The sequence below is a fragment of the Oreochromis aureus genome, linkage group 3, assembly GCF_013358895.1.
Source record: "Oreochromis aureus strain Israel breed Guangdong linkage group 3, ZZ_aureus, whole genome shotgun sequence".
NCBI lineage: Eukaryota > Metazoa > Chordata > Actinopteri > Cichliformes > Cichlidae > Oreochromis > Oreochromis aureus.
In genome coordinates this window covers 2,771,757-2,780,258 of record NC_052944.1, presented here as the reverse complement: position 1 = coordinate 2,780,258, position 8,502 = coordinate 2,771,757, and the positions used below count along the sequence as shown (strand labels likewise).

The 8,502-nt window shown below is 42.9% G+C and overlaps 1 long non-coding RNA gene across 2 annotated transcripts; it reads left to right on the top strand.

Annotated features, from left to right (window-relative positions):
• The first annotated feature begins 4,084 nt into the window (after nt 1-4,084).
• LOC120438746 lies at nt 4,085-7,883 on the top strand. Of its 2 annotated transcripts, none has more exons than XR_005612098.1 (4): nt 4,085-4,673; nt 5,795-5,930; nt 7,650-7,726; nt 7,830-7,883. It is a non-coding gene; the product is annotated as an uncharacterized LOC120438746 (long non-coding RNA). The 2 variants fall into 2 exon arrangements; XR_005612099.1 differs by lacking the exon at nt 4,085-4,673 and adding an exon at nt 4,681-4,866.
• The last annotated feature ends 619 nt before the right edge of the window (nt 7,884-8,502 follow it).

The following is an 8,502-nucleotide window of genomic DNA, read 5'->3' as shown; positions in this document are numbered from 1 at the left end:
GAAACTGCAATTTTAGTGAAAGGTAAGTAAAAATATATCCTGGCTGTACCTGTAATGGCAAAAATGCTAAATGAACTGTTCCCCTGGCCCCTTTGGGAACATTTTTATGTCACTGTGAAGTTTACCTTTCACCTTCACATAAGACAAGATAAGATAAGATAAGATAAGATAAACCTTTATTAGTCCCACACGTAGGAAATTTGTTTGTTCACAGCAGAAAGTGGACAGTAAAAAGTTAAGAGCAGCAAAGTCTACTCTTCATTCTATCAGAAACAGTTATCACAGCTCGTACATTTTCTTTTTACACATATATGTAAGCACTGAGCCAAATTTAGTAATGCCAACACATTAAAAGAACAATATTTGTCTCTTATATATGATACATCTGTATATACACTGTAACAGATACTTGTCTTTGAGTGAAGATTTAAGGTGATATAAATAAATAACTGCAACTTGAATCTTTACTGAAGCTCAGTATTTGACACAGAGTTCAAACTCACTGCTGTAATAACTAATAATGATTAATATAATAACTATAATGTTGGCCATATTATATTTACATTACCACAGTGAGATGATTTTAGTCTCATGAACAACATTAACTAATTGTTATTTACTAGCTAATCTTAAATGACTGTTCAGTACAGAAATGAAGGCCAACAATCATGTTTTACAGTCCTGTGGTCTCGGCCGCAGATACTTATCAAATCACACAGAGCTCATGTAGAAACAAATGAACAAAATATGTTCTCCTTCATTTCTGTCAACCACACGTTTCCAACTATCATGGTTGCTAGGCAACCTGGGCAGCGCAACGGAGAATAGACCGTCCCATTTCACAAGCCTCGCACTTCCGGCCTGAGCGGTCTTTGAGTACGCGGTCCTTGGGGACCGTTGAGGCTGCGTACTTTAAGGCTGCAGACCCTGAATTGGGAGACAGCCTGTGTGAAGCTGAGTGTAAAGAGGCTCCTGCTGTTAGAGAAACACTCTGACTGTTTAACAGAGTCAGACATGTTCAGACTCAATTTCAGTCAGAAACTCAGCATCAAATTGATGAAGCTGCAGAATAATTGTGGTTAATTTCTGATTAATTTCTTTGCTACCAGCTGAAATTTAAATGTAATTTAAAAGAAGGATTCAAGGTTATTGGGTTTTTTGAACGCAGAGATCACATGAACGTATATGAATTGTATGATATGTCTCTTCTATTTTTCCATCCATCCGTTCGCTTCCACATATCCTTTTCAGGGTCGTGGGTGGAGCTGTCATCTTCTTCTTCTATTTTTCTATGATCATATTTTGATGTTGATTGTGATTGGTTTTATTTGTTTCTTCGGCGGTTGTAGTGTTTTAATATTTAGACTTTTTTCCATTATTGTAATTGTGTATAAAGTTTGATTTGAATGAAATTTACACTCAAATGCTTTCAGTGTTGCTGTGTTGAGTGTTTGCATGTTTAACGTTTGTGTGGAAGACTGGTGGGGGAGGCTGTTACATCTTGCAGGAGGTCTCCTCTCTCCAGGAACTCACTCTGCAGGTGGGGGAGATACAGGAGAGGTGGAGGAAGAACTCAGCCTGGGTGTCTATTGTCTTGTGTAGTCTGGAAGATGAGTGGACGACAGGGTGGGTGCAGTTTCTCTGTGGTGGGATCGGGTGGGCCGTCTCGGGCTCTGTGGGGCCGGGCGGCGCTGCTGAACTGGGCCTCGGTCCGGATGGGCCTGGGCCCCCTTGCCCCTCCCTTCCTTCCCTCCCCATCTCCAGCTGCCTCCCTCTTCCCGCTCCACCACAATCACCCACACATGCAGGGCCTTGGGGTAAAGGTGTGTCACCAGGGTGCAGGGAGGCATCCCCCTCTGTCCCCTTCTGGCTGCCTGTGCCTCAATTTTATCCCACAACTTAGACATTCACATTACTCACACTCTCATAACACATACATATAGGACCTTGGGGGTGGGCATGCTACACGGCATCCAGAAGACCATCAGGGTGTACAACCTCACCCCTGATGCCGTTGCCCACCTCTCAATTTTAAACACACGTATACATTGAGGGCTATCAGGAGGGGCTCTGTGCTTACCTGCTGCTGAGTAATTGCATATGAGAGCATGAGGGTGGGAATGGATGTTTGTATCTGTGTGTGCCTGTTTGTCAGGTCGGGTATCAGACGCCACCTCTCTGGGGCCCTCCAAGGTATGGAGGCCTATCTCCCCCCACCACTTCCCCTGCCAGTGGCAGACGCCCTCAGACATCGGTGCGTTGGTGGTTCTTTGTGTCCGGGGATGGGCGTCCAGGTACGCACCGGCTCACTCCTGGTGGCTGCTTGTTGGGGCCTGGAGCCTGGGGCTCACTCAGGCTCCTTCGGGGGTGGGGTGCCTTTGGCCTCTCGGCCTGGGGCTCGGTCACTCTGGCACAGCTGGCTGCCGGCGGAGCTCACGGGCACGTCACGTTTAAATCATGCTTTTTATCTGTTTTTGTTTTTTAATGTCTCTGTAAAGAACTTGGGATCACCTTGTTGTTGAATTGTGCTACATAAATAAACTTGCCTTGCATTTTGGCTCCGACCTCAAAGCACACTGTGCGCTGTCGATCTTACGTGCTGCACAATAATATTCAATATTTAGTATTTACAGTTATATTCACATAGATCATTTGTTATATTGCTCTTTTGTTTGCTTGTTTTCTCTTTTTTCTTTCTCAGGTGATCCAGGTGATTGATATATGGATTTTTTGTCTGTTTGTTTTGTTGGTTTTTGTTTTTTGCCCTTTATTGCCGTCCCTCGTCCCCGCTGTTTTTTTCCCCTCTTTCTTTTCCCCAGTCAAGTCTGTCCCGTGTTCAGCAAGTGAAAATAAAATAAAATAAACAATAAAAGCAAAGGTGAATCAAATAGACCAATAGGCTGGGATGTAAATCCATTGGGCATCTTTCTTTGCCTTTAGACAATAATTCTGATGGCAAGAGAACCAAACAGGACAGGCGGGAAATCAAAAAAAAAAAAGATTATGGAGACTGACTTAAAAAACTTAAATAAACAGTAAATTTTCTAACAAACATAAAAAAAGAAAAGAAAAGGAAATCAGTGTAATTGAATAATCAACAGGGCCAATAAAAAAAATCACAAGAATAATACAAAACTTTCAGCCAGTTTATCTTAATACATTAACTTATTCTTCTGTACACAGTAATTCATAAATAAACAATGTATATTATCAATAAAGATTGATCTAAACAGTTTAACTGCTATGTACAGATAAAGGCTGCATAGCTTTAAAACATTTGCTATCCAGCAAATATCAGTCAAACTCAACACAAAAGGAAACATAACAATCGTTCAAATTGTTTGGACCGGTGATCCAAATCAACTGGCGTTGGTCAAACAGATGTGTGGTAGACTCACTTTGAAGGAGGTGCTACCGACAAACCAGCAAATAAACACCAAATATTTCATGTGTGACATTTGTGAGGTTTCCTCAAACACACTCCGTCAGTCTTGTTGCTGTTGAACGACAAACTATTTAAAAATGTGGCGGGTTTACCTGGTCATATTCTCATTCACGGGGCGATCGCCAAAACAAAAGCAAACAATTAACACCACGCAGATGCTGTTCACAGGACAGCAAGAGCAACGATCAGGAGCATCTTGTCTTCGTGATCGTTCCCCTCGTACGTGTTATTACTGCGATTTCAGCGTTTTCGCTTCACAACTAAAGTGTGCAGTTTACTTTGTGTGCACTCAAATGGAGTCAAGGCAGTTACCGCCACCTGTGGTCAAGTGCCATAGCCTACAGCCAGATGAACTTGTGACACACATCTGAGCCACGTTTGAATTCCTGTTTCATGTACAATATACTTGTAACTTTTAATTTCTTTTGTTTTTGTGTCTTGCAAATAAACCTTTAAACTGACTGAAATGATGTTATGTATTTATTTTTGGCCTTTTACAGTGGCCCTGAGAGGCCAAACGGACTGCAACTTAAGAAAACACCAGCAATAAAAAAAAAAAAAAAAAACGCTGCAAAAGCACAAAAAACAAAAACACAAATAGGAAAAAATAAAACGGAAGTGTTTCTGGGGAGTAATTAGTAATAAACAGAGCCAGTGTGACTAAGTGGAGCTTGTGAGAGTGAGTGGATTGAAGAAAGTGAGGGACTCAGATGTGTCAGTTGGTTTGTCTTTGTTTTTGAGTGTGGAGGAGAGTTAGATTGGGTTGGTTTTAAAGCTAAGTTAAGAATATTCTGAATTTCAATTCAATTTTATTTATATAGCACCAAATTACAACAACAGTCGCCTCAAGGCGCTTTATATTGTACAGTTTAATTTCCAAAACTTGCATATGATCTTCAGTTTGCAGCTGGACTATCACATAGCAGCTGGAGCAGTCTCAAATGGAGGTCAGTCCACTGCTGCCACCTGTGGCCAAGTGCCATAGCCTACTACTAGATGAACTTGTGACACACATCTGCAGTAGAGGCTGAGTGGCTGCTCTCACACCTGGAGCATCCAAATCGACCCACAAACACGTTGAAAGATGCAACGCCATCAATGTGGATTGTCCAGACTGAGAGACCTCTTCCCTCTGACCCCTCCCCAAACCCTCAAACCCTCCTACCCACCTCGACATACAAACTCTGTGTGGCTTCACGTGTTCTGTTGATGTTTAGCCTCGAGGCAGGTGAGTGTTAACATGAATATGTTTCTTCTTATGACATAAAATAATTCCACGCTGTTCGTGTCTGTGGGTGAAACGTGAGGCCGGTAGGCTCCTCTGAGCGCTGGTTTCCTGTAAGTAGAGAGGAAGTGAGTTTAGCTGAGCCTCCGTTTAGTGTGAGAGAGCAGGAGGAGAGTGAGAGCTGTGCTGAGGCAGGGTGAGTGTTAACACCGCTCTGACATTACTGTGTCTCTGTGGCGGGAACAACAGGCTCCGTCAGTGGAGGCAAAAATAATCAGACTTTGGTTTTTCAAAGGAAACAACTTTATGTCGGAAGTTCCCGCACGCTCATTGGATAACGATGTGTCAATCTCGAGCTATTAGCCAATGAGCATGTGGATTCACAGAAAGACCCGCCTTTATCACGAGACTTTAAAAACTACAATGGTGACAGAAACTCGGTGAGTGGAGTTCAGGCTGACGTCATGAAACTGTGACGTTTGAGCCACTTCCTGTTCTCAGTCCCAGCGTCCTGATCACCGAGGTTTCTGTTGCTCTGATATCTGATATTGATTATATTGGTAAACAGGCTGTAGCATAAACATCAGGTCTGTTCTGAAAACTGTCTTTATTTTTTCAAAGTAAGGGAATATCTGTGCTCTGATACCACGGGCTCATGGGCTAAGGACTTGGATTGACAAGCGCAGATGATTGTGTTGTTTCTTATAAAGGCTTGTGTGTGTGTGTGTGCCTTCCTGTGTGTGTCCTTGTGTCAGTGGAACTGAATCAGTGTGTTAGAGAAAGTGCTCCTCTGCTGTGCCGTCATCGTGTGGATGCTTCTTTTAAAGTTGGAACTCATGTTTTTATGATCTGCTTCATTTCACTGAACCTTTATTTCTAACCATGAAGTCCCTTTGAGGTTACAGCCTCCTGGTTAGGTTGAGGCTGTTCTTGTGCTTCAGGCTGAAATATGAGGAGTAAGGAGTGGGGCTGGTTAGCCCTCATGACCCTCACCATAACACATACGTCACAGGACAGTGTTTACCACAGAAACTCCATGAAATGATCAATGAGAACTTTAGAAACCCGTCAGTGTGATGCTTCCAGTACAACAGCACCTCTGAGTGTGTGTGTTTACCTCTCAGACTAACTCCACCCTGACATCAAGAAGATGGAGGAAGAGGATGGAGCAGGATCTGCAGCATCCAGCTGTGTGTCTGTGAGGAGTGACTGGTCCAAAGGAGAACCTCGACAGTTCAGTAATGAACCTGCAGCAACAATGTAAGAGAGCTGCTGACTCATTTATTCAGTGTAAATAATGACTTTTGATGCAATGGGAGAAGAAAAATGACAAAAACAGTTTTAAAAATAAGGACTAAAATATTACAAACTATATTTTTGAGTTTCCTGATGTAGTACAAAAATATATGAACATAACTGTATATAGGACAGATATTTTACGGTTCTTTTAGGCAGCACCAAAAACAAAAGACTATTTTTAAGCTGTCTGAGGTAGTGAGTCAACATGTCACACTGGGTCAAAGGTCAGGGAGTAAAAGTGTGTTTTAAAGGAGGTTTAAAAGCAGCGAGTGAAGGAGCCTGTCGAGGTAAATCGTTCCATAACTGATCAAATTCAGTTGGTGGACCTCTGTGTGAAATCAAGCATCTGGTCCACAGAGAGATAACCCTCAAATGGGCTGTACAACATTATATAGTGAGACAAAAGAGAGATTATCGTAGCCATCGCTCTCTCGCATGGACGTGGCAGTCTTGCTGTCTGCTGCGAATCCTCCCGCACCTCCGTGACCTCGTCTGGTATCTGCTCCCTCCTCTGTAAGAGACAGTAAAGGAAAACACGTCTCTGCCTAGTCTTGAAAATCTAATCTTATCATCCATTGTTCTTCTAGGGCCTCTTCTTCTTGTGGCCTCAGCTAACTGCTAATATTTAAATGGCTAACATTAACATGTGTGCCAGCCAGGTTGTTCAGTGTTGTGACAGTCAGCTGCTTCAGCTGCTGCTGGGATGGGCTGTGGCAAAGAGAACAGAGAAAATCAAAATCAGAGTTTTCTCTGAATTAAAAGCAAGGAAACAACAATATATTCTACATGGTGAAACTGATGGTTTATGGTGTTTGGGCCTGTTTTTCTGTATTTATGCAGATAAAGTGTAAACTCAGATGAATTATACCATCAAATGTTGAAGGAAAATATGAGGATGAGTGTCTGTGAGCTGAGAAGGACGTGAAGCGAGCAGTTTATCCCAGAGCTGAAGCTGCTCTGTGTGCAGAGATGAGCTCAGATTCCTGCTGTGATTGATCAACAGTCACAGAAATGTAGACTTGTAGTTATTACTGCAGGATGGTCACAGCAGATACTGATAAACATGGATTATGAGGATGGATGATCAAGTTTCTCACTCTCTCCTTTAAATCTCAGTTTTCTTCTTCACAGTTTATCTGTTAATTTATTCATGAATAACACTGAAAGAGTTTCTGTTATATTTCCCTTGAACATCACCTTATTAGGGCGGCATTAGGAAATAGCCCCCTCCAAAGAATGAATGAATGAATGATGATGATAATAAAATGATTAAAAGCAGAGCTCAGAGTGGTAGATGGTCAAACATGGATCCACGGGTGGTTCAACTGCATTTGGTGACGTGACTAAAGCAAATCTTTCAAATAATCCCACCATCAACGGGATGTTGTCTCCTTTACTACGGTTACTTTACTTGGTCACCGTGTGAATTTCTTTGAAATGAACCAAATTCTTTTATTTGTTGGTTGTTGCATATTTAAGCTCTACAGTCAGGAAAGGAGGAGATGAGGCCTCAACAATGTTGGGTTGTAGCTGTGGTTCAGGTTAGAGTGAGTGTCCATGGAATAAATGGAAGTCAGTGAACTGGAAACATGACTGTGTTCAAACTTTTCCTTTTTATAATGAGTCTAATCAAAGGTGCACAGAAGTATCTCCACTTTGACTTTTCTGTGTCACCATCAGAGCTTCTGCACAGTGTGGAGAAAGATCCAGAAGCAGAGCTGGACTGCAGACAGCCAGTCAGAGCAGCTGTGGACAAAGTAAGACTGAACATCTGTCTGCTGATGGACTCATTTCTGAAAACTGGACTTCTTGTGTTGTTCAGACATTGAAGAGTTTTCTTTCTGTTTTTCTTTTTTTCAGCAGATGTTGGTCTGCAGGAGGTTTTAGATGAACATAAGATCAGTCTGAGGAGGAGATGTGAGCGTGTGACTGAAGGAAGTGATGAAACAGGAAGTAGAACCCTCCTCAACAGGATCTACACTGAGCTCTACATCACAGAGGGACAGAGTGAAGAGGTTCATACCCAACATGAGGTGAGGCAGCTGGAGACAGCTTCCAAGATGGGCGCCCTCCATGACGCTCAATCAGGTGCCAGGACATCTTTAAAGCCTTACCTGACCAACAGAGACCCATCAGAGTGGTTCTGACCAACGGCGTGGCTGGTGTTGGAAAAACCTTCTCAGTGCAGAAGTTCACTCTGGACTGGGCAGAGGGCTTGGAGAACCAACATGTCAGTGTGGTGGTTCTGCTTTCATTCAGGGAGCTGAACCTGATCAGAGATGAGCAGTACAGTCTTCTGGAGCTGCTCCATGTTTTCCATCCAACATTACAGAAGGTCACAGCAGAGAAGCTGGCTGTCTCTCAGCTTTTGTTCATCTTTGACGGCCTGGATGAAAGCAGACTTTCATTGGATTTCACCAACAGGAAGCTGCTGTCTGATGTCACACAGAAGTCATCAGTCAGCCAGCTGCTGACAAACCTCATCCAGGGAATCTGCTTCCCTCGGCTCTCGTCTGGATAACTTCCCGACCTG